Here is a 24,542-nt window from a genome sequence, read left to right as displayed (position 1 = left end):
CTTTCTGATGCTTTATGAGAACAGTAACAGGGCTATGCCTTTGTGGTGTCCCTGGGACATGGGTAGGGGCCCGTTAGTGGGAGACCTCGTGGAGTTCTGAGGTTGAATTCTCCTCCTGTTGGCCAGGGTGTTCTTTAACTGCAACTGGATATGCAGTGCACCCACCCTGTATCACAGGGACCCTTTCAGTGAGGCTGTAGTAACCCGTGGCAGTGTCAGTTGAACAGGGCCCAGTCTCAGGGTTAAAGTTGGTGGAAAGCAGAAAGTTTAAGCCAAATATATTTGTATACCCACTGGATACCTTCAAAATCATATATTAATTAGCATTTTCTGCTTCTGTAATAACTTCTGTAAGTTGTTGAATCAGACATAATGTTAAACGGCGTGAGTCCCATCTACGATGAAGTGCTCTGCACTCTATAAAGGATTAAGGGGAGAAGGGTCATCCAGTCACCATCAGTCTTTAAGGTGAATTTAGTTAGTCTCCTGTAGGGGTTTGTTTATTTTCTCTATCTCTGCTGAACTCTGGGGTCTGTAAGGACAATGAAGTTTCCAATGAATCCCCAGAATATTAATTTCTAGCTTACCTGGGACACAAATGTAGGTCATTTATCTGACCCTATAAACTTAGAAAAACCATATCTTGGAAGAATTTATTTTAATATTTCCTATGTTAGCATCTGCAAAGTCTCTTGCTTAGTGGCAAAAGACTCAGTCCATCCTGAAAAGGTATCTATAAATATCAGAAATATTTGTATCTGATTTTTCCTGAGTTTACATCAATGAATTGTGTGTCCTGATAGAGTCCTGGCTTTTTGCTCTGCTACTAAGTACTGTGTTTCTTTAACTGGCAACCACATAGGTCAATTGACAGGTACAGGGTGAATTTCCTTCTTCTAGTCAAATATGTTGCCATTACACGCTCTTGAATTTGTTTCTTTAGTAATGCTTGATATCCTGTTTTTAGCATTGTATGAAAAAGCTCTCTAATTAGGGGATGGGAATTTTTCCCCTTGGGATTCCTTGTAAGGATATTGGTGATACGTCTTTTCATGGCTCATCCATGTGTATGCCACAAACTCAATGACTGTGCACCTCTTTGTGTCATCCAAGGTCAATAATTGATTTAAGAGAATTGTATAAGAGGTGATCCGGGATGCAAGATTCTGGACAAATTTCTGCCAAATGTTCTTGAAATTCTTCATCATTCTGGATGGGACATGCCTTATCACTGAACTATAGAGGACATGGGATGGACATGGCAATTGGAATCCTTTCCTGCTTTGTGCTACTAAGTCCCCAGCGTACAACACGCACTCCAGGGCTCTCTCTGGTACTTCTAGCAGAGGTGCTCCTGGGAGTCTGTTTCCCTGGATGAGGCAATGCAGAGGCTCCTATGGTTGTTTGCTCACACAGAGACCCTTGATACTTTCTAGGAGGATGTGCTTATGTCTAGGTTCTCCGTGCTATCAGTGATGACATCTGGGATTTTTCCTGTTTTAAGTTTGTGAAGATTTTCTTATTGACACTAAATCCTTAGCATCTATGACACTCTAAGTCTTCCCTCAAGTTGTGCTCCTGTCGAGAGGCTTATGTTCATGTTGGGGTTAGGTTATGTAAGGAAAGCTCCTCTTTAAGAGGACAAAATGAGAAGGGTAGGGGTAATGGTTCAGCTCCTTAGAGGCAGAGGCAAGTTGAGAAATTGTGTCTGTTTTATTGTACAACATATGTAGAGCCCTATCCTCTGCTGTAGTCTAATTTGATCTGCCAGGTTGACATCATATTCATGATTAAATATGTTACCTTTACATGGTCATACTTAAAGGGCTTTGAAGCATCATTTATATCTTGGATTTGGTATACCATTAAAAATATTTCCAATGAGATTTTGGCAGTCCTCTCTCAGGACTGCTCTTGAGGCTGATGGGTTTTTGTTGTGGTGGTGGTTTTATCACGGCATATTCACATTTCTTATGTCTTCTATGATCGTGGGCCTCTTTGTGGATTGTAATATCCATTGCTGATTAAACTTTCTCAATTTTGTAGACATGATAGGGAAAAAAATAAAACTTTGAGGTAAAAATGCTATTCAACTTTATGTTCTTTGTGACCATGACTAGAGCTTGTACAATAAAACGTTTATAGGCCAACTGTCAGCCTCAGATTGTCCGTTGAAAGAACTTTGTACTGCGTGCTACTGGACACCTCTATTGAAATTTATTCAGTATAACACCCTGGCACAGCCATTAGATATCTGCATGAGAGTTTGTTTCCATGAAGCATGGGCTGATGATTTCTAAGGCTTCTATAGCTGGTCTCTCATCCTGAGACCACAATACAATTGTTCTTTGCTGCACAATCCAATCAATCCTTTCTAGGAGGATAAGCTTGTGTCTAGGTTCTGTTTGTTCCTAAGGTTCACATCTTGGATTTGTAGAGGAAGGAGCAAAGCAGTGATCATCTCATAAATAAAGGACAGAAACAAGAAAAGGGCGATGTGACTAGCAATTCCGTCTGAACCTCTGCTTTGGCCAGTAAACAAAGAACAGATGAGCGAGTGAGAGTTAAGAGCAATGAAAGATGCCCTTCAAGTCCAAGTTTCAGTAGGAAAAGAGAGAAAATCTGTAGTCTAACAAGCAGTTGGGTCATTAACATTGTTCTCTTACATAAACTTAGGGTCATCAGAAAATACTCAGCACTTGAACTGCTGGAATAAGAGAAGGCTTTTAAACAAGGAATAAAAGCCCCTTGTGCAACCTAGCTCATGGTGCTATAGGAAAAAATAGGAACCAAATGTAATCAGTGTGAGTGCTGGGAAAGAAGGGAAACTGAGTAATGTAGCTTTCCACCATTCCTTAAGGCAAAAATAAGTAACTTGGGACAGTATGAGGGAGACCACTCACTAATACATTGGTATATAAAATCCACTATGAACACATGGCTAACTTCATGGCATGTCCCCATAAATATCAGACGATGGAAGACTGAAAGAGAGGGACAAAGGCTTCAGTGAGCAATCAGAAGAGATTGTGTTTGGCTCTCATTACCAGGATATGTCATTCATATTCATCTGACTGATAGAAGAAAGTCTTTATGCAGTGGGCAGATTCAGACTAGGGCAAAATGTTAACAACGTTGCTGCACCTTTGAAAATAGACAAGGCTTTTGCTGATCTAAATATGTTAGAGGAAGAAGGAAACTGTCTGGAAAATGAGAAGTCACCCTAAATGAGCTAAGACTATGGAAAAGCAGAAGAAGTGGTCTGTCTGGGTTCCTCAAAGATAAAGGTAGCTTGATTTGTGACAAGTGGGTGTTCTTTCCTCAAAAACAAACAAACAAACAAACAAACACACCCCCCTCCCCCACTGCTGATGTCAAATTTTTCCTAAAGGATTTCTGGAATGCTTTAAAGCCTGAGGAATAGTTGGCAGATGGCATCTGTGATACAATAATTCAGGTGAAAATTATCAGGTCAGAGACAAACATTCCCAAGGAATAAGCAGTGTGTATTTCCTTCTCGGAAAATGTTAGGATAGGCATGGAGATGGTTTGCTCAGCAATAAACTCTGAAATAGTGAAGTTTGTTGAATGGGGGAAGCTAAAGCTATATGAGACAGCAACAGTGCCAACCAAGTACCCCACACTCCCCATATATGAAGCTAACAGGTGCATCAGGCAAGAGCACCACCAGGTATCCCATTGCTCCTGAGGAGGTCTAAAGAGAGTAAGGCAGGCACACGGAGTTGGTCATGAATGAATACTAAATGTAGTAGGCTCCATGGAAGAGCTCCAGGATATAGAAATATAACTGCTCAGGGGGATAACTGAGCTTTACTGCGAGCTCATTAGTTAGCAGCTTCTGTCCATGGTTTATATCCACTTTGATCTGTGGAGGAACTGATACTGACACAAGTGCGTAGAACCTTTTCATGCTTTGTAAGACCTTGCTTATGTTCATCTTTAGTATCTTCTTAGCTGTGAACTTCCAGGAACACCTGTCACTTGCTAAGAACAAAAGAAACAAACAGTTTGAGTGCCTCAACAAGGTCACTTTTGTCATCTCACTGTTTGTTAGGGGATGGTGGTTCAGGATGTGGCCTTGTCCAGCCTATCCTCTGGAAAACATTTGGTTACATGGATGCCACAAGGCTAACCTTTGACTGTGTTACAGATTTGACAAGCCGTTTGAGAGATACAAATGTAGAATGGAAATTATTTCTTCCTTACAGTCCTACTGGAGTAGGTGTGTAAGGTATGTGTAGGTAGCTACACAGCACTCTATCCCCATCCTGAAGCTCTTACATTCTTTCTGACACCTCTTCCACAATGGTCCCCAAGCCTTGGAAGGGGCGGCATATTATTCGTATAATGCTAAGAATTATGCCACAGTATCACAGCAACAGTCCCTTGATCTCAAGAGCTTCACTGGTGGTTGAGTTGATGCTAACAAATACAGCAATCTATGTCATTAAAAACACACTTGAGCTCACCACCCCTCGCGCCCCTTTTCCTACACTTTCCTCCTCTCCCAGGCTGAGGGAGCTGCTCTCCACGAGTTGCATTCTGGGCATGGAGGCCAAGGCTGCTTCTGCCACCCCCCGTTGCCTACGGGGAGTGAGGAGAGGCTGCGACCCGGTAGAGACCTTAGAGACCACTGGAGTCCCTGCTGGAGAGGAGTCGACTGCCAGCTGCAGCCAGCGAGGCCTGCCCACACTTTCGCCTGGCCCTCTGCCCTGTTCACCATGCAGCCTGCTTCTGCAAAGTGGTACGACCGAAGGGACTACGTATTCATTGAATTTTGTGTTGAAGACAGTAAAGATGTTAATATAAACTTTGAAAAATCCAAACTTACTTTCAGTTGTCTTGGAGGAAATGATTTAAGCATTTAAATGAAATTGATCTTTTTCACTGTATTAATCCAAATGATTCCAAGCATAAAAGAATGGACAGGTCAATTTTACGTTGTTTACGAAAAGGAGAATCAGGCCAGTCCTGGCCTAGGTTAACAAAGGAAAGGGCAAAGCTTAATTGGCTTAGTGTGGACTTCAATAATTGGAAAGACTCGGAGGATGACTGAGATGAAGACGTGTCTAATTTTGACCGTTTCTCTGAGATGAAACATGGGTGGTGATGAGGATATAGATTTACCAGAAATAGATGGAGCAGATGATGATTCACAAGACAGTGATGATGAAAAAATGCCAGATCTGGAGTAAAGAGTGGTATTATTGCCTGGATTTTGAGGGAAAAAAATAACTTCTGCAAGATTTCATAATTGAGAAAATCCCTGAGTTGATAGCTCTAAAGGCAGATATGCTGTACTTGCCTCCTTTAACCCACTTTTCAACCTTTTTTTTTTTATTTATTTTTTTTTATTAACTTGAGTATTTCTTATATACATTTCAAGTGTTATTCCCTTTCCCAGTTTCCGGGCAAAAACCCCTCCCCCCTCCCCTTCCTTATGGGTGTTCCCCTCCCAACCCTCCCCCCATTGCCGCCCTCCCCCCATAGTCTAGTTCACTGGGGGTTCAGTCTTAGCAGGACCCAGGGCTTCCCCTTCCACTGGTGCTCTTACTAGGATATTCATTGCTACCTATGGGGTCAGAGTCCAGGGTCAGTCCATATATAGTCTTTAGGTAGTGGCTTAGTCCCTGGAAGCTCTGGTTGCTTGACATTGTTGTACTTTTGGGGTCTCGAGCCCCTTCAAGCTCTTCCAGTTCTTTCTCTGATTCCTTCAACGGGGGACCTATTCTCAGCTCAGTGGTTTGCTGCTGGCATTCGCCTCTGTATTTGCTGTATTCTGACTGTGTCTCTCAGGAGCGATCTACATCCGGCTCCTGTCGGTCTGCACTTCTTTGCTTCATCCATCTTGTCCAATTGGGTGGCTGTATATGTATGGGCCACCTGTGGGGCAGGCTCTGAATGGGTGTTCCTTCAGTCTCTGTTTTAATCTTTGCCTCTCCCTTCCCAGCCAAGGGTATTCTTTTTCCTCATTTAAAGAAGGAGTGAAGCATTCACATTTTGATCATCCGTCTTGAGTTTCGTTTGTTCTAGGGATCAAGGGTAATTCAAGCATTTGGGCTAATAGCCACTTATCAATGAGTGCATACCATGTATGTCTTTCTGTGATTGGGTTAGCTCACTCAGGATGATATTTTCCAGTTCCAACCATTTGCCTACGAATTTCATAGACTCGTTGTTTTTGATAGCTGAGTAATATTCCATTGTGTAGATGTACCACATTTTCTGTATCCATTCCTCTGTTGAAGGGCATCTCGGTTCTTTCCATTTTCTGGCTATTATAAATAAGGCTGCGATGAACATAGTGGAGCACGTGTCTCTTTTATATGTTGAGGCATCTTTTGGGTATATGCCCAAGAGAGGTATAGCTGGATCCTCAGGCAGTTCAATGTCCAATTTTCTGAGGAACCTCCAGACTGATTTCCAGAATGGTTTTACCAGTCTGCAATCCCACCAACAATGGAGGAGTGTTCCTCTTTCTCCACATCCTCGCCAGCATCTGCTGTCACCTGAGTTTTTGATCTTAGCCATTCTCACTGGTGTGAGGCGAAATCTCAGGGTTGTTTTGATTTGCATTTCCCTTATGACTAAAGATGTTGAACATTTCTTTAGGTGTTTCTCAGCCATTCGGCATTCCTCAGCTGTGAATTCTTTGTTTAGCTCTGAACCCCATTTTTTAATAGGGTTATTTGTTTCCCTGCGGTCTAACTTCTTGAGTTCTTTGTATATTTTGGATATAAGGCCTCTATCTGTTGTAGGATTGGTAAAGATCTTTTCCCAATCTGTTGGTTGCCGTTTTGTCCTAACCACCGTGTCCTTTGCCTTACAGAAGCTTTGCAGTTTTATGAGATCCCATTTGTCGATTCTTGATCTTAGAGCATAAGCCATTGGTGTTTTGTTCAGGAAATTTTTTCCAGTGCCCATGTGTTCCAGATGCTTCCCTAGTTTTTCTTCTATTAGTTTGAGTGTGTCTGGTTTGATGTGGAGGTCCTTGATCCACTTGGACTTAAGCTTTGTACAGGGTGATAAGCATGGATCGATCTGCATTCTTCTACATGTTGCCCTCCAGTTGAACCAGCACCATTTGCTGAAAATGCTATCTTTTTTCCATTGGATGGTTTTGGCTCCTTTGTCAAAAATCAAGTGACCATAGGTGTGTGGGTTCATTTCTGGGTCTTCAATTCTATTCCATTGGTCTATCTGTCTGTCTCTGTACCAATACCATGCAGTTTTTATCACTATTGCTCTGTAATACTGCTTGAGTTCAGGGATAGTGATTCCCCCTGAAGTCCTTTTATTGTTGAGGATAGCTTTAGCTATCCTGGGTTTTTTGTTATTCCAGATGAATTTGCAAATTGTTCTGTCTAACTCTTTGAAGAATTGGATTGGTATTTTGATGGGGATTGCATTGAATCTGTAGATTGCTTTTGGTAAAATGGCCATTTTTACTATATTAATCCTGCCAATCCATGAGCATGGGAGATCTTTCCATCTTCTGAGGTCTTCTTCAATTTCTTTCCTCAGTGTCTTGAAGTTCTTATTGTACAGATCTTTTACTTGCTTGGTTAAAGTCACACCGAGGTACTTTATATTATTTGGGTCTATTATGAAGGGTGTCGTTTCCCTAATTTCTTTCTCGGCTTGTTTCTCTTTCGTATAGAGGAAGGCAACTGATTTATTTGAGATAATTTTATACCCAGCCACTTTGCTGAAGTTGTTTATCAGCTTTAGTAGTTCTCTGGTGGAACTTTTGGGATGACTTAAATATACTATCATGTCATCTGCAAATAGTGATATTTTGACTTCTTCTTTTCCGATCTGTATCCCCTTGATCTCCTTTTGTTGTCTGATTGCTCTGGCTAGAACTTCAAGAACTATATTGAATAAGTAGGGAGAGAGTGGGCAGCCTTGTCTAGTCCCTGATTTTAGTGGGATGGCTTCGAGTTTCTCTCCATTTAGTTTTATGTTAGCAACTGGTTTGCTGTATATGGCTTTTACTATGTTTAGGTATGGGCCTTGAATTCCTATTCTTTCCAGGACTTTTATCATGAAGGGGTGTTGAATTTTGTCAAATGCTTTCTCAGCATCTAATGAAATGATCATGTGGTTTTGTTCTTTCAGTTTGTTTATATGATGGATCACGTTGATGGTTTTCCTTATATTAAACCATCCCTGCATGCCTGGGATGAAGCCTACTTGATCATGGTGGATGATTGTTTTGATGTGCTCTTGAATTCGGTTTGCCAGAATTTTATTGAGTATTTTTGCGTCGATATTCATAAGGGAAATTGGTCTGAAGTTCTCTTTCTTTGTTGTGTCTTTGTGTGGTTTAGGTATAAGAGTAATTATGGCTTCGTAGAAGGAATTCGGTAGTGCTCCATCTGTTTCAATTTTGTGGAATAGTTTGGATAATATTGGTATGAGGTCTTCTATGAAGGTTTGATAGAATTCTGCACTAAACCCGTCTGGACCTGGGTTCTTTTTGGTTGGAAGACCTTTAATGACTGCTTCTATTTCCTTAGGAGTTATGGGGTTGTTTAACTGGTTTATCTGTTCCTGATTTAACTTCGATACCTGGTATCTGTCTAGGAAATTGTCCATTTCCTGAAGATTTTCAAATTTTGTTGAATATAGGTTTTTATAGTAAGATCTGATGATTTTTTGAATTTCCTCTGAATCTGTAGTTATGTCTCCCTTTTCATTTCTAATTTTGTTAATTTGGACGCACTCTCTGTGTCCTCTCATTAGTCTGGCTAAGGGTTTATCTATCTTGTTGATTTTCTCAAAGAACCAACTTTTGGTTCTGTTGATTCTTTCTATGGTCCTTTTTGTTTCTACTTGGTTGATTTCAGCTCTGAGTTTGATTATTTCCTGCCTTCTACTCCTCCTGGGTGTATTTGCTTCTTTTTGTTCTAGAGCTTTTAGGTGTGCTGTCAAGCTGCTGACATATGCTCTTTCCTGTTTCTTTCTGCAGGCACTCAGCGCTATGAGTTTTCCTCTTAGCACAGCTTTCATTGTGTCCCATAAGTTTGGGTATGTTGTATCTTCATTTTCATTAAATTCTAAAAAGTTTTTAATTTCTTTCTTTATTTCTTCCTTGACCAGGTTATCATTGAGTAGAGCATTGTTCAATTTCCACGTATATGTGGGCATTCTTCCCTTATTGTTATTGAAGACCAGTTTTAGGCCGTGGTGGTCCGATAGCATGCATGGGATTATCTCTATCTTTCTGTTCCTGTTGAGGCCCGTTTTTTGACCAATTATATGGTCAATTTTGGAGAAAGTACCATGAGGAGCTGAGAAGAAGGTATATCCTTTTGCTTTAGGATAGAATGTTCTATAAATATCCGTTAAGTCCATTTGGCTCATGACTTCTCTTAGTCTGTCGACATCACTGTTTAATTTCTGTTTCCATGATCTGTCCATTGATGAGAGTGGGGTGTTGAAGTCTCCCACTATTATTGTGTGAGGTGCAATGTGTGTTTTGAGCTTTAGTAAGGTTTCTTTTACGTATGTAGGTGCCCTTGTATTTGGGGCATAGATATTTAGGATTGAGAGTTCATCTTGGTGGATTTTTCCTTTGATGAATATGAAGTGTCCTTCCTTATCTTTTTTGATGACTTTTAGTTGGAAATTGATTTTATTTGATATTAGAATGGCTACTCCAGCTTGCTTCTTCTGACCATTTGCTTGGAAAGTTGTTTTCCAGCCTTTCACTCTGAGGTAGTGTCTGTCTTTGTCTCTGAGGTGTGTTTCCTGTAGGCAGCAGAATGCAGGGTCCTCATTGCGTATCCAGTTTGTTAATCTATGTCTTTTTATTGGGGAGTTGAGGCCATTGATATTGAGAGATATTAAGGAATAGTGATTATTGCTTCCCTTTATATTCATATTTGGATGTGAGGTTATGTTTGTGTGCTTTCATTCTCTTTGTTTTGTTGCCAAGACGATTAGTTTCTTGCTTCTTCTAGGGTATAGCTTGCCTCCTTATGTTGGGCTTTACCATTTATTATCCTTTGTAGCACTGGATTTGTAGAAAGATATTGTGTAAATTTGGTTTTGTCATGGAATATCTTGGTTTCTCCATCAATGTTAATTGAGAGTTTTGCTGGATACAGTAACCTGGGCTGGCATTTGTGTTCTCTTAGGGTCTGTATGACATCAGTCCAGGATCTTCTGGCCTTCATAGTTTCTGGCGAGAAGTCTGGTGTGATTCTGATAGGTCTCCCTTTATATGTTACTTGACCTTTTTCCCTTACTGCTTTTAATATTCTTTCTTTATTTTGTGCGTTTGGTGTTTTGACAATTATGTGACGGGAGGTGTTTCTTTTCTGGTCCAATCTATTTGGAGTTCTGTAGGCTTCTTGTATGTCTATGGGTATCTCTTTTTTTAGGTTAGGGAAGTTTTCTTCTATGATTTTGTTGAAGATATTTACTGGTCCTTTGAGCTGGGAGTCTTCACTCTCTTCTATACCTATTATCCTTAGGTTTGATCTTCTCATTGAGTCCTGGATTTCCTGTATGTTTTGGACCAGTAGCTTTTTCCGCTTTACATTATCTTTGACAGTTGAGTCAATGATTTCTATGGAATCTTCTGCTCCTGAGATTCTCTCTTCCATCTCTTGAATTCTGTTGGTGAGGCTTGTATCTACAGCTCCTTGTCTCTTCTTTTGGTTTTCTATATCCAGGGTTGTTTCCATGTGTTCTTTCTTGATTGCTTCTATTTCCATTTTTAATTCCTTCAACTGTTTGATTGTGTTTTCCTGGAATTCTTTCAGGGATTTTTGCGATTCCTCTCTGTAGGCTTTTACTTGTTTATTAATGTTTTCCTGTGCTTCCCTAAGTGTGTTCATGTCTTTCTTGAAGTCCTCCAGCATCATGATCAAATATGATTTTGTAACTAGATCTTGCTTTTCTGGTGTGTTTGGATATTCCATGTTTGTTTTGGTGGGAGAATTGGGCTCCGATGATGGCATGTAGTCTTGGTTTCTATTGCTTGGGTTCCTGCGCTTGCCTCTCGCCATCAGATTATCTCTAGTGTTACTTTGTTCTGCTATTTCTGACAGTGGCTAGACTGTCCTATAAGCCTGTGTGACAGGAGTGCTGTAGACCTGTTTTCCTCTCTTTCAGTCAGTTATGGGGACAGAGTGTTCTGCTTTCTGGCGTGTAGTTTTTCCTCTCTACAGGTCTTCAGCTGTTCCTGTGGGCCTGTGTCTTGAGTTCACCAGGCAGCTTTCTTGCAGCAGAAAATTTGGTCTTACCTGTGGTCCCGAGGCTCAGGTTCGCTCGTGGGGTGCTGCCCACGGGCTCTCTGCAGCGGCAGCAACCAGGAAGACCTGTGCCGCCCCTTCCGGGAGCTTCAGTGCACTAGGGTTCCAGATGGTCTTTGGCTTTTTCCTCTGGCGTCCGAGATGTGTGTGCAGGGAGCAGTCACTTCTGGTTTCCCAGGCTTGTCTGCCTCTCTGAAGGTTTAGCTCTCCCTCCCACGGGATTTGGGTGCAGAGAACTGTTTATCCGGTCTGTTTCTTTCAGGTTCCGGCGGTGTCTCAGGCACAGGGGTCCTGCCGCTCCTGGGCCCTCCCCCACGGGAGCCCAGAGGCCTTATACAGTTTCCTCTTGGGCCAGGGATGTGGGCAGGGGTGAGCAGTGTTGGTGGTCTCTTCCGCTCTGCAGCCTCAGGAGTGCCCACCTGACCAGGCGGTTGGGTCTCTCTCTCACCGGGTCTGGGAGCAGAGAGCTGCTGCGGGCCGGGATCCGCGGGTGTGGGACTTCCGGTAAACACAGAACTTGCCCGGTCCTAGAGAAATTCTGCTTTCCTGTGTCCCAAGCTCACCAGGCAGCTTTCTTGCAGCAGAAAATTTGGTCTTACCTGTGGTCCCGAGGCTCAGGTTCGCTCGTGGGGTGCTCCCCACGGGCTCTCTGCAGTGGCAGCAACCAGGAAGACCTGTGCCGCCCCTTCCGGGAGCTTCAGTGCACCAGGGTTCCAGATGGTCTTTGGCTTTTTCCTCTGGCGTCTGAGATGTGTGTGGAGGGAGCAGTCACTTCTGGTTTCCCAGGCTTGTCTGCCTCTCTGAAGGTTTAGCTCTCCCTCCCACGGGATTTGGGTGCAGAGAACTGTTTATCCGGTCTGTTTCTTTCAAGTTCCGGCGGTCTCAACCTTTTTTTTTAAAGGCTTCACTAAGGGTTGATTATGTACCATTGTATGGGGCAATTTAAGTCCGCTAAGGCAATATCTGTATGCATGAACATTTCCCAGGATTCCATGAAGCAGTTGAGATCCTAGGCAGCTGCTACAGCAGCTCTGATGAATAACTGCATCTCATCTAAGTCTTCTTTCGTCATAATACACTTAACTTCTCCATCAAGAAAGTTCTCAGCTTAGGGAAAGATAAAGGTTTTAGATCCTAGACCATGGGCTTGAAGGAGGTGGAAACAAATTGGCTAATATCTTAAACTGATACTCCGCCATTCTTCCAGGATGCCTTTCAGAATTATTCCACTGAAGTTTATTTTTCAAAAAAAATGTACTTTACATCATTGTATGTGATCACTTGTCAGTGTTCAGGTGTATTTTAGCTAAGCCTAGTGGATGCCCTAACTTAGATGGTTTTTGAAGCCTATACATTGGGCATAGTTTGGCCCTTAAGGTTTACATCTCTTAGCATGGAGGACACAGAAAGCTGTACATTGTTGCTTGAGAATATGTACATTTTAGACCAGATTTGTACTTGCACTGTCAGTGTGGCAAATGCGTGGAAAATGTTAATACGCTATTGGATTTTTTAGTTCCTGTTTCGATTTCAGCTTATGCCCTGGCTGGAAAACCTCAATCTATGTTCATGAGAGTGGGGATTTTTTAAATGTCTACATTCTTTCTAATAAACTGTTAGAAGATTTCTTGGCTGTCCTCTTAAGTGTCTGTTTGCTGTAATTTCATGTATTTACCCTTTACTGGAATGGAGCTTGTTTTTTAGGGAAATTTGGGGCTGGTCCTGTTTGAACAGAGGCTTGCTGTACTGTCACAGGAACCCTGTACAGTGTGTCTGTAATGGGAGGCTCTGGGTGCACTTTGCAAAGCAGCTGGACAAGTACTGTGACTTGATTGAAATAAACTGAATGTGTTGTCCTCCTGTACATTTTTCACTCCTGCATTTTAGCAGTGTCGCCTCTTTGATGGCTTCTGAAATCTGTCCAGCCTGAAGTGTCAAAAATAAAAAGCTTAGTAATTTCCATGTGTACATAGCTCAGAATTTGAATCAGTTAGAAAACAAGCTGCAGACTGGACAACCTTCTCACAGGACTCACGGGTCAGATACTTATTTACATTCAGATCCATTCAGATGGCAGTGGTTCTCAACCTTCCTTATGCTGTTAGTTCCTCATGCCATGGTGACCCCAACCACAAAAATTATTTTCATTGCTACTTCATAACTAGTTTCACTGCTATTGGGAATCATAATGTAAATGTCGGGGTTCTGATGGTCTTAGGAAACCCCAAAGGGGTTTTGATCCACAGGTTGAGAACCACTGACTTAAGAGTATGCTTCTATGCTTTAAACTAATAGTGGTAACAAACACACCAGCCTCATAGTTTAAGGGAGAATTCAAGAGAAGTTTGGTTGGTGGTTTTGGTTGTGTTTTTTTGTTTTTTGTTTGTTTTTTTGTTTTTTTTGTTTTTTTTTTTTTGAGAGAGAGAGAGAGGGTATGGGGTTTTTTGCTGGTTGCGGGCTTTTTTTGTTGTTTTGGTTTGGTTTTTTGGGTTTTTTTGTTTGTTTGTTTTCTTTTTTTTTTTTACTTTGTGAGTGTGTGTTTCTCTACATGTGTGAATGTTCCCCTGAGAGCACTGGGGATTGAGAGGTGCAGGCAATGCTCTGAACTGTTAAGCTACCTTTCCAGTTCCCTGTTTGTTTGTTTGTTTGTTTGTTTGTTTGTTTGTTTGTTTTTTATTGTTTTTTGTAACTGGTTCCTGCTAGGGAGCTTAAGCTGGTCTTTAGCAACCCTGCTTCCACCCTGAGTGCTAGATTAAGAATTATTGCATCAGTATGCTCAGTTCTTCATGAACTGAGGTGTTGAGGTAGATTCTTGGTTCTCTCATGTAGTCAGCAAGAACCCTATTTCTGGGTTTTAACCTCAAGTTTTGTCCTAAGTAAAAATTGTGTTTCAGGGCTGGAGAAATGGCTCATCAATCCAGAGGGCCCTGATTCAATTCCTAGCACCCGCATGGCAGCTCACAACTATTAACTCCTGTTCTAAGTGATCTGACTCCCTTACATACCAATGCAATAAAATGAGAAAGATAATTAAGATTTTGGGTTTCCAAGTTGTGAAAATAGGTTCAATAAATATAGGTCCCAACCTTAGTTAGTAGTACCATAGCACTAAGCCATAACTGTCATTTAGCTCGGCTACTCTTGTAAGCAGTCTATCTTGTAAGGATGAGTATTGTATGGTGATGGAATTTGAGAAAGTCTATATAACAAAATTGTACAGGCTTGTGGCACAACATTTCACTCGGGTTTAATCATGAACCCTGAAAAAATAATTGTGTTAGTGCCTAATATGTAGGTTAAGCTTTACCATAATCATTTACAGGGTTCATGCCTCTGCCTCCCAAGCAAAAAGGGAAAATGCCCCGACCCGCAGGGCAGTCGACCAGGGTCTGGGGTCCACCTAGGAGAGAATGGGGGACAAGAGACGCAAAGAACGGACAGCAAGTCAAGAAGTCTGATCAAGCTGACAATTTTTAATTTTTCTCAGGCTGAAGATATACTGGTAGAAGCAAAATGTGGGGAGGGGTTGGGTGACCACAAAGAATGGGCCTGGCTTGATAACCAGGATATTGGCTGGGTAAATCGGCCAAGTGGGGGAACAGCAGGGTGGGTTGCTTAGTGACCTGACCATCAGTGCCTGACCACCGGTACTCAGTGATCTGACACCTAGATTTATCCTATCTATTGAATTTATGTAGAGCCGCAGGTGCTGCTTTGATCTAACCTAAGGCTATTGTTTTTTGTTCTATCATAAGGCTAAAATATAATTGCTTTTTAACCTGAAGAATATTGCTTATTATTCCAGCATAAGGCTAGAACACAATTGCTTTTTAACTTGAAGGCTGCTTTCGCCATCTCAAGGCTGCTCCCAACAGGAAAATATGGGTTTCATTTTACAAAGTTGTAGACATCTGCTAGGGGTCCTGGAATGTGTCCCTGGTGGGTAATGCAAACTATAATGGACCGTGATCAGTGTGGACATAAGTACGGTAAGATGAGTTGGTTCAGTATTTTCATCATAAGGGTGATGCTTCCAGTTAGGAGCTTTGGGACACTGTCACTTGATACAAATTATATGCCAAGTACATCTGACTGGAAACTTGAATTTCACAAGAATTTCACTTGGATAATCTGGTGCCAAAAGTTTAAAAAGTCAGTTCAGAAAGCCAATTAATGCTATCTCAGCCAAAGCTACTCAGTTATTTTAGTATAATTAAACAGGACTGGTTTCAGTAAAGAAGTGAGGCAGAGATACAGCTAAGTGGTAAAATGCTTATCTGGCCCTAGGTTCAATCCCCCGGGATTGGGTGGGTGGGGGAGGTCAAGAGGTTGTTGCAGGAAAACATTAACAAAATTAGGAGGTAACAAATGTGAGCATGATGGACTTTTTAAAAATGCATATGCCCCTGGTGTATGTATGTATACGTCTATAACTCGGTTCCAGTGGTCAGATCTGTCTAACCTGTGGACCTTAACCATGTGTGTGGTATACACATCTACACAATATGTAAAACACATGCATAGAAAAAAAAGATACTTTAAGAAGTCTTTAAAAAAAATACTTGAAAGGAACATCTAATCCACCTAATCAAAGAATAGAAGCTGATCCCCATTGTGACCTATGACCACCGCATCCACAGGTTTTCGTTCAGACTTACAGTATTAGATATAAACCCCCTTTTATGCAGTGGGCCTTAATTCCAATCAGAAGTCTTTTTGACTTCCTCATATTAACATAGCCACTACAGAACGAGAGGAACATCCTGTCCTGCTTGAAACTAATTTAATCAGCAGGGTTCATAGGTAAACAGGAATGCTGGTGACAGATTTCTACCAACAACCTGCGTGGCACCCTCTGGGACAATGATTGCCTCCATCAGGGTGGGAGTTTCCAGTTCAGTCCCAGCTTCATTCCTATGTCCTATAGTCAAAGAATTGTCTTCAGCAAACAGTGTCTTACTTCTGGCATATAACCAGCATAAGTAGCATAAAATGTATGCTTTGTGGGCCCTCGGGGGTGTCAAGGGTTTCCATGGCCAATAACTCTCAGGTGAGTAGCTGATCCATTGAACTGGGTTTTCATTTAGTTACCGCATGCCTTCTGGGAGTATCATTCTTCATACAAGAAAGGTACCTTTTGTACTTTTTCCTTTCAATTAACCCAGCCACAGTAGTAGTTCTAGATTAACTTTAAAGTACACACTCCAAGCAACTGAGCTGCCTCAAACAACAGTCTCCCAATCGTGATGTCTGTAGGCTATGCAGTGTGATGCCACTTTCCAGCTTTTGTGAGGGCTCATCTGGGCTTTGGTGTGCTTGGTGAATAATTTCTACTTCTGTAAATAACCTTTCCCCGTGATTCTGAAAATAACCCCAATGAAACTCATTGTTCACAAAGGTAGAAGTTGTTCCTATTTATTCTTATGTCCTGGACTCCATGTCTGCAGTGAATAGTCATTTGTATATTGTCTCAAAAGATAAGTCTCACACAAAAATCTTAAACCTCATTCCATTTTCACCATATGTATGGAAAGGTACCGCACAAAATAAAGCACATTTTGAAAGTCTAAGCCTGGTGTCCCAGTACTTAGGAAGAGGAGGCAGCAGGATCATAAGTGTTAGGCTGAAACACCTGCTCATTCCCTGCACAAGCTGCAAAACTGCTTTTGCATTCTTTCCCCAACCCTGGCCCTCACTGAGAAAACTTCCTGCCAGTTGCAGCAAACTCTGGACCAACATATCATCAAGCCTGGTACTTTAGTTTCCAGCAGCTTACCCCAGAGTGCCCACAGAGGGGTTCAGTTTTTGACTATGTTTGGACATATTCCCAGCTCCTACCTTACAAGTCTCCACCATCCCAAGACCCACAACCGCACCCCTTCCTTTAGCCTAGAAACATGACTTCACTCTCCTTCAGCTGTGATGTCTCTGAACCCACCTCACAGCTGCTTCCTAATACACATGCCCTTATCTACTGTTAATCTGCTCTAACCTGGCCTGTATCTTTCTCGCTGAGGGAAAGAGAAAGCCTATCAATATGCTTGGGGCCAATCTGAATTTTGTACCCAGTTCTGTGTCAATCTTTTCTATGAAAGGGCATCCTGTGTCAACCAAAAAAAGAAAACAATGAAAGAAAATACCCTAGACACAGGACTTTACAAATCATATAAGGTAAGTTTCTTAGACAACCAACCACACAATAAAAGGGAATTGAAGAAATCTCCAATATTTCCTGAATTTATTATAAAGTTGAGATTCTGGCCAGAGCAATGTAGACATTGCTACAGAGATCATAGAAGACAGCAACTGCAAAGAATGAACCCAACAGTTCTTTCTGAAAAAAATTTTTGTTTCATGTGTAGGTACTTTTTGTCTGTTTACATGTGTGCTGCCTTAACTTCCTGGTGTTTGCAAGGCTAGAAAAGGGCAATGTATTCATTGGCACTCACATTATACATGGTCTTGATCTCTATCTGTGTTCTGGGTATTGATCCCACATTTCTGCAACAGCAGCCAATGCCCTGACACATTGTTCCATACCTTGTCCACAGTAACAGTACTATATCCCCATATGAAATGTATACAGACAATAGAGACAGAAAGGGTCTACTTTCCCAAGGAAACTAGCTTGCATAGATGGCCAAAGTAGGAAAGCTTGTCATCTGACGACAGGTAAACCCCTTTGCTGCTGACCAATGAGCAGATTGGCCTGTGTCATGCAATAATCTTTTTCATTTCATTTTGGTTTTTTTTCCTTTTGGCAATAGAACATTTGTTAATCATTTACTTATGTATTTCTAATTTACAATAGCATCATTGGTTTGTGATGGGTTATGTACAGCATAGGTTTTATGTGTGTAGGTGAAAGGACAACTTGTGGGAGTCAGTGTGAACTGAGGTCATCTAGACTAGAGGCAGGGGCCTTTACCTATGGAGTCACCAACAGAAGAGACGATTTTATTTCTCTGTTTCTGTGTGTGTGTGTGTGTGTGTGTGTGTGTGTGTGTGTGTACATACATCCTTGTGTAGTTGGGTATATATACTGGGTGGTTGGAAAGTACATTCAAGGGTGTACATGATCCATGACAGATGATTAGTTAGAGGACAATTATATGGAGTTTGTTTTTCCTTCTACCATTACATGGTTTCAAAAGATCAAATTTCTCTCACCAGGCTGAGTGCCAAGCATCATTACCAACTGTGATTCCCTGCCAGCCTCAGGAATGAGATAATTAGAATATACTTGCAAATCAGTCATGTAGCCCATATATGTAAACAGTGATAACAATGGATATATCCACAACACATTCTCCTGTCAGACCCGTTCTAGTACTTCCTACTACAAAATACAAAATGATTATAGATAATAAAATTATTAAAACATATGTCCCGTCATATTTTGGCTGCTCCGGATGCCATTCTAGGACAGACAAATATAAACAAGTATGAAGGGGTTACACAAGTATACGGCTGAACTTCCTTTAGCCACCTGTTGTCATCATCTGGTGATTTCAAGAATGAGGAGTATCTAGGAGGTGCAGAGAACACATCTCAGAGGAGATGGCCACACCAGTTAACTGACCTTCTTCGTAAACAGTGACCTCTGCCACATCTTATATATCTGACACCACATATATGCAACACACAGAGTAACCTATTCATTCACATTCATGTTATCAGCACAGCTTACACTCAGCAGTGGTCTGTTGAAAGTTAAATTTAGGAGAGTCAAAGCTTACATGCAGATTTTCAGCTGTGGCAGATTTCATCACTCCCTTTCCTACTCTTGTTCATGGTCATCAATTATATCAATGATGATGTGATAAAAAGGCAGATTAAAAACTTCAGGTGAAAGTCTATCAGACTGGACAAGAATAAGATCCACCTATTCTACTGGTAAAAATATCTCTTGTGTGAAAAGACTTCTATTGCTTTAAAGTTTGCTTTGAAAAGCTATACCACATAAACACTGGGAAAAGAATGATGGACCAAGAAGGGCTGTACTGATATCAACATCGATTTTACTGAGACTAGGAGAAAGAAACTGGTCAGGTAGGTGACAGGCAGAGACCTTCAAACACTAAGTTCTACATTCTCTCCTCAGTCAGAAGTTGGCATTCTTTAGCAGTTCTGTCCTGTCTGTAAGGCTGAAGTGCAAATAGTGTTTACGAACTCAGGCTCTGATTTCTGATCATCTTTCCGACCCTTTACATAGGAATGACCACAGCTACATGTGAGGGTGAGCCTGAAACTCTAGACCCGACACCTAGAAGAATGTGCCTTTCTTAGAGGCAGCACATAGTTGATTGTACTCTTGTTCCCTCTGACAGGCTTTAGAGCATCTTCATATGAAGAGATCAGAGAAGTACTGCTCTTCTTGGACTTCAATAAATCCTGAGTGGACAGTCGTGCTGACCAACATACCTGCCATGGTCATGTCAGGAAAGCCCTAACAGGCCCTAGAGCAGCACCACTGAGCACAGTGCACCACATCTTGGCAATGGCTCCTGTCAGACAGCCTTGCTTTCTTCCTTTCCTGAGTGTCTCACTCGAGTCCTAGAACAGTGTTCTTTCTAAAATCCCTTGTCTTTGGCCTTGAAAGTCATTCTTTATATTTTTAAAATAGTGGTCAAGGGTGAATTTGTAATCCTAGATAAAGCACCGTGTTGAGATCAAATTAGTTTGAATACACAATTTAAAAATAGATTATTTTATACGTTGTGTTTTGATTGTGGTTTAACATCCTGCAACTCACCCCAGATCCTCCTAAGCCCCCACCCCTCCACGTCCATACCCTTTCTTTATATCATCAGAAAAAAATAATAATAAAAATAATTAACAATGGAAGACCCCACCGCCACCAGTGCAGCTGTGCCAAAGGCGCTAGGAGACCAGCGGCCTGACTTCCCGCCTTGCTGACTGCTGCGTCCTGGGATTTGTTCCAACAGTCTGTTAAAACATGGTGGATTACTACGAAGTGCTGGCCGTCCAGAGACATGCCTCGCCTGAGGACATTAAAAAGGCGTATCGAAAACAGGCATTCAAATGGCACCCAGACAAAAATCCTGAAAATAAAGAAGGAGCAGAAATTCAAACAAGTAGCTGAGGCATAGAAGTGTTATCGGATGCTAAAAAGCGGGACATCTATGACAAATGTGACAAAGAAGGATTAAATGGCGGTGGGGGAGGAGGTGGAAGTCATTTTGACAGCCCATTTGAGTTTGGGTTCCCATTCCGGAACCCAGATGATGTCTTCAGGGAATTTTTTGGTGGAAGGGACCCATTTTCATTTGACTTCTTTGAAGACCCATTTGATGACATTTTTGGAAACCGAAGGGGTCCCCGAGGAAGGAGAAGCCAAGGTGCTGGCTCCTTTTTCTCTGCCTTCGGTGGATTTCCTTCTTTTGGAAGTGGATTTCCTGCTTTTGATACAGGCTTTACTCCATTCGGGCCACTAGATCATGGGGGTCTCACTTCATTTTCTTCAGCGTCATTTGGTGGAAGTGGAATGGGTAACTTCAAATCAATATCAACTTCAACTAAAATAGTTAATGGCAAAAAAAATCACTACAAAGAGAATTGTGGAGAACGGTCAGAAAAGAGTAGGAGTTGAAGAAGACGGACAGTTAAAGTCCCTGACGATAAATGCTGTGGCCGACAAGAACGCCCTCGCAGAAGAATGCAGGCGGAGAGGCTAACCCACACCAGCTCTGGCCCCTGGCCCGGTCCCAGCACCAGCCCCGGTCCCCTCTCAGGCCCGACCCCCGACCCCAGCTCCTGCCCCAGCTCCAGCCCAGACTCCAGCCCCTTCTGTCAGCACCCGCCCACAGAGCCACCCAGGCCTGCCCCAAAGGCCAAACTTGTGTCTAAAAGCAACTGGAAAGATGGAGAGCAGGACAGGCAGCAGGTTCCTGGCAACTGTGATGCTCCTATGACCTCAGCAGGGCTCAAAGAAGGTGGCAAGAGGAAGAAGCAGAAACAGAAAGAGGACTCGAAGAAGAAGTCGACCAAAGGGAACCACTAGACTGGACTTGGCAGCAGCCACAGCAGCCGCTCTCGTGTGTGTGTGTGTGTGTGTGTGTGTGTGTGTGTGTGTGTGTGTGTGTGTGTGTTGCTCACACGCATGGCAGCTGCATCCTTTCCTTTAAGTGCTGCCCAGGGTCACTTCACTTAGCAGGATTATGGACATGTGCCCACGGATCTATAGGATTAGGGGCGTTGGAGACCGAGGCGACAATCCTGGGTGGCCTGTATAAGCTTGTGACATAGCCTCAGCCTTGTAACTCTGCTTTTCCCCCAACACCAAATCCATAGCGTTTTCCTCGAGTCTTAAGGGTCTGCCTCATTGTTTTCAGCAGGGCAAGCCCTGCTTTGAGCTCTGGGGTATTTGTAGTCGTAGGAGTCCATAGGGTCCAGTAGGGAGCTGGGTTCGTGTTCTTGATAGACTGCCTCCTGGCGGCGGTACAGTGCGCAGTTTTAAGTACAGCGGAACTTATGATAAAGTAAGCTGTGCCTTGAGCCATGAGATGCTTTTGATTCAGGGTACTCTGGCAACATACAGGCCATCAGGATGTAGAGTCTTTCCTTACTTATTGTTCAACTTTTAATCTTCTCCAGGTAGTCAAAAATTGACACCAAATATAGTTTAATTTTTGGAAAATCTCAGTCTTGGAGAAATATTTGTCCTTGTTCAGTCAAAAGGTTTTGCTTAGCAATAGCATTTCTAGTAATGCTAGGTCAGTGTGCTACTGGCTATTTACACAAGCACACAAGCACACAAGCACACAAGCACACAAGCACACAGAGGCATGTGCAAGATAATCAACTCTGAAGCAGGAAGCTTGACCTCAGTTCTTTAAATTGCAGATAATGGCCCCTTCACAAGCTTCATCGGGTCACAACCCATGCCACGCTGTCACCTAACCTGTGGTTTGCATTAAGCACCAGGTAGTTCTGATGCCATCTCACGTCTGGGCTGCACGTGCCTCTTTGGGGCTGTGTTCCTTCTTTTTGGCCATGAAGGTCTGTTGCTTGAACTTTGTCCCCTTGGCAGTGAGGATTTTGTAAAGGGTGTTGGTGAGCTTGAGATGGGCCCAGCAGTGTGGAAAGGGGAAGTTCTGTGAGTTATGGGCACTGCTGTAGCTAGGAGCTGGAACAGGGTTACCTGGGTTTTGAAGAAGTAACCATGAAGGGTTTGCTGTGTTTGCTTGGTTTTGGTGGGAGGTGGTGTGGGCACTTATGGAGTGTGGATTGGTATTAATGTGTGTTGTGGAAATGTGACCCTCAAGGAGGAATGTATTTTAGTGCTACCGATGTAAATAAAATGTAAACGTCAAAAAAATAATTAACAATAAATAATAAAAAATAAGACAAAAGTAAAACATACTAGTAGAATAAAACAAACAGACAAAATAAATGAGTTAAAGAAAAAGCTTAAGAGGCTCTGACCGTGGGTGGAAAAGCCAGGGCATAGGTGCATGGCCTGAGGCCTTGGGATGTCGCAGGCATGCCAACACCCTGTATGTACTCAGTGTGCTTCTCCATGGCAAACTCTGTGGGCTGTGCTAGGGCCTCACCAGCCCCAGTACCCCAGTGCAGGGTGCAAGGAAGTGAGCCCAGCAGAGAAGCTGGAGCTGGGCCATGAGCTCCCAGATCCCCAGAGAAGTAGCTGAAATCTTCAGTGCCCCCAGTGATGATGAAGAATTTGTGTGTTTCCAGGATGATGTTCCCATGGAAAACCTGTCAGAAAGCTTTGGTAGTTTGGACTCCCTGGAGTTGGAGAAACAGAATGTGTGTTTGCATTCCAAATACTTCACAGAAGAATTTAGGATTTTCAAAGAGGACACGGGCTCAGAAAATAAAGATTTTTGAAGGATTTACGGGGAGTGAGCTGAACATAAGCAGTAACCCAGAGTTCATAGAGTCAGAGCTGAGCGACTGTGACAAAGCATGTCCCATGGTGAGTGACAGGGAGGAGGAGGATGAAGAGGAGGCTGTACCTTGAAGAGGCAGGTCTAAGAGAAGCAGTTTTGGTCTTGAGGTAGCCTTTCAATTCTCCACCAAAAAATCGGCAAAAACACCAGATAAAAATAGCTCATGCTTGCTGGACAGTAAGACCCATCTGAGAAGAGAGAAGAGCTCCAGACAGCACAAGGAAAAGGAAGACCCTGCTTCTGATGCTGAGGATGAGTCCAGGGCTGAGATCCAGGAGAACTCAGATGCTCTGCTGAAAAGGGTCATGAACATCGACGTGAACAAGGCCATGCTCGATCAGTTGTTTGCAGAATTGAATTCGGTGCCAGAATTTTTCCCTGTGAGGACACTACCCTCAGCTTCTAGGAGGACAGCACTGCAACAGGCCTTCACAGATGGACAAATCACACTGCCCATGAACCGAACCAGAGCACAACCTCCAGAAAACTTTGCTCTGGGAAACTTCACCTTGGCCACCAAGCTTATCAAAGAGCTTTACAGCTTCAGAAGAAGAAGAAAGGCAATCACTGGGGGGAAATACCAGAAGCATAGAAGGCACCGGGTATCTTCTTTCTGCTCAGTGAAAGACATCACTGAGGAAGACTTGGAAAATGTTGCCGTAACTGTGCAAGATAAAGTCTATGATAAAGTGCTTGGTAACAGGTGCCATCAGTGCTGGCAGAAGACCTTCAATTCCAAGACGATCTGGAACCAGAGTTGTGGCGATATGAAGACAGTTCTGTGGGCTGTGCCTGCGGAATCACTCTGGGGAGGATGTGTGGACAGCATTGCTGGGTCTAAGGGGAGATGTCCTCCCTGCCTTGGGATCTCCATTTGCTGTTACTGCGGGAGGTGACATAGCTGCTGTGCCACTGGGATTCTCATTCATCTGGCCAAGTTCTACGGTTATGATAATGTCAAGGAGTACCTGGAGAGCTTTCAGAAGGAGCTGTAGAAGATATTTGAGAGGAGAGGGATTGCTCAAACTTAATAGGCGGAGTCCCACAAGATGGATCTCTCTTGTGCCAGCCTTACACGCTTATTTTCTAGAATTTACTGGTTCTAATACTATTGTTTTTGTTTGTTTGTTTGTTTGTTTGTTTTTAATTGTTCATATGCTTAAAAAGATTTCTCAGGAACATAGTAAAGCAGAGAAATTTGCATACATACCTGCACAGACCTGTGTTGTTACAAGTGCCTGCTGAAGATTTAAAAGCACAGTTTGAATGGGGCAGAGTTAAAGCCTCAGATAAACTGTAAGGAAGACCTTGTTTAACAGCT

General features: G+C 42.5%; 3 pseudogenes; all 3 read left to right on the top strand.

Moving 5' to 3' along the window:
* Positions 1-4,666: 4,666 nt before the first annotated feature.
* LOC134486176 (prostaglandin E synthase 3-like) lies at positions 4,667-5,385 on the top strand (annotated as a pseudogene).
* Positions 5,386-20,247: 14,862 nt separating this feature from the next.
* Positions 20,248-21,347, top strand: Dnajb6-ps7 (DnaJ heat shock protein family (Hsp40) member B6, pseudogene 7; annotated as a pseudogene).
* Positions 21,348-23,003: 1,656 nt separating this feature from the next.
* Positions 23,004-24,268, top strand: Cdca7l-ps2 (cell division cycle associated 7 like, pseudogene 2; annotated as a pseudogene).
* Positions 24,269-24,542: the final 274 nt, after the last annotated feature.

The sequence above is a fragment of the Rattus norvegicus genome, chromosome 3 (assembly GCF_036323735.1).
Source record: "Rattus norvegicus strain BN/NHsdMcwi chromosome 3, GRCr8, whole genome shotgun sequence".
In the NCBI taxonomy this organism is placed as follows: Eukaryota; Metazoa; Chordata; class Mammalia; order Rodentia; family Muridae; genus Rattus; species Rattus norvegicus.
The sequence above is the reverse complement of the archived record's forward strand: the minus strand, read 5'-3'. Positions and strand labels throughout refer to the sequence as shown.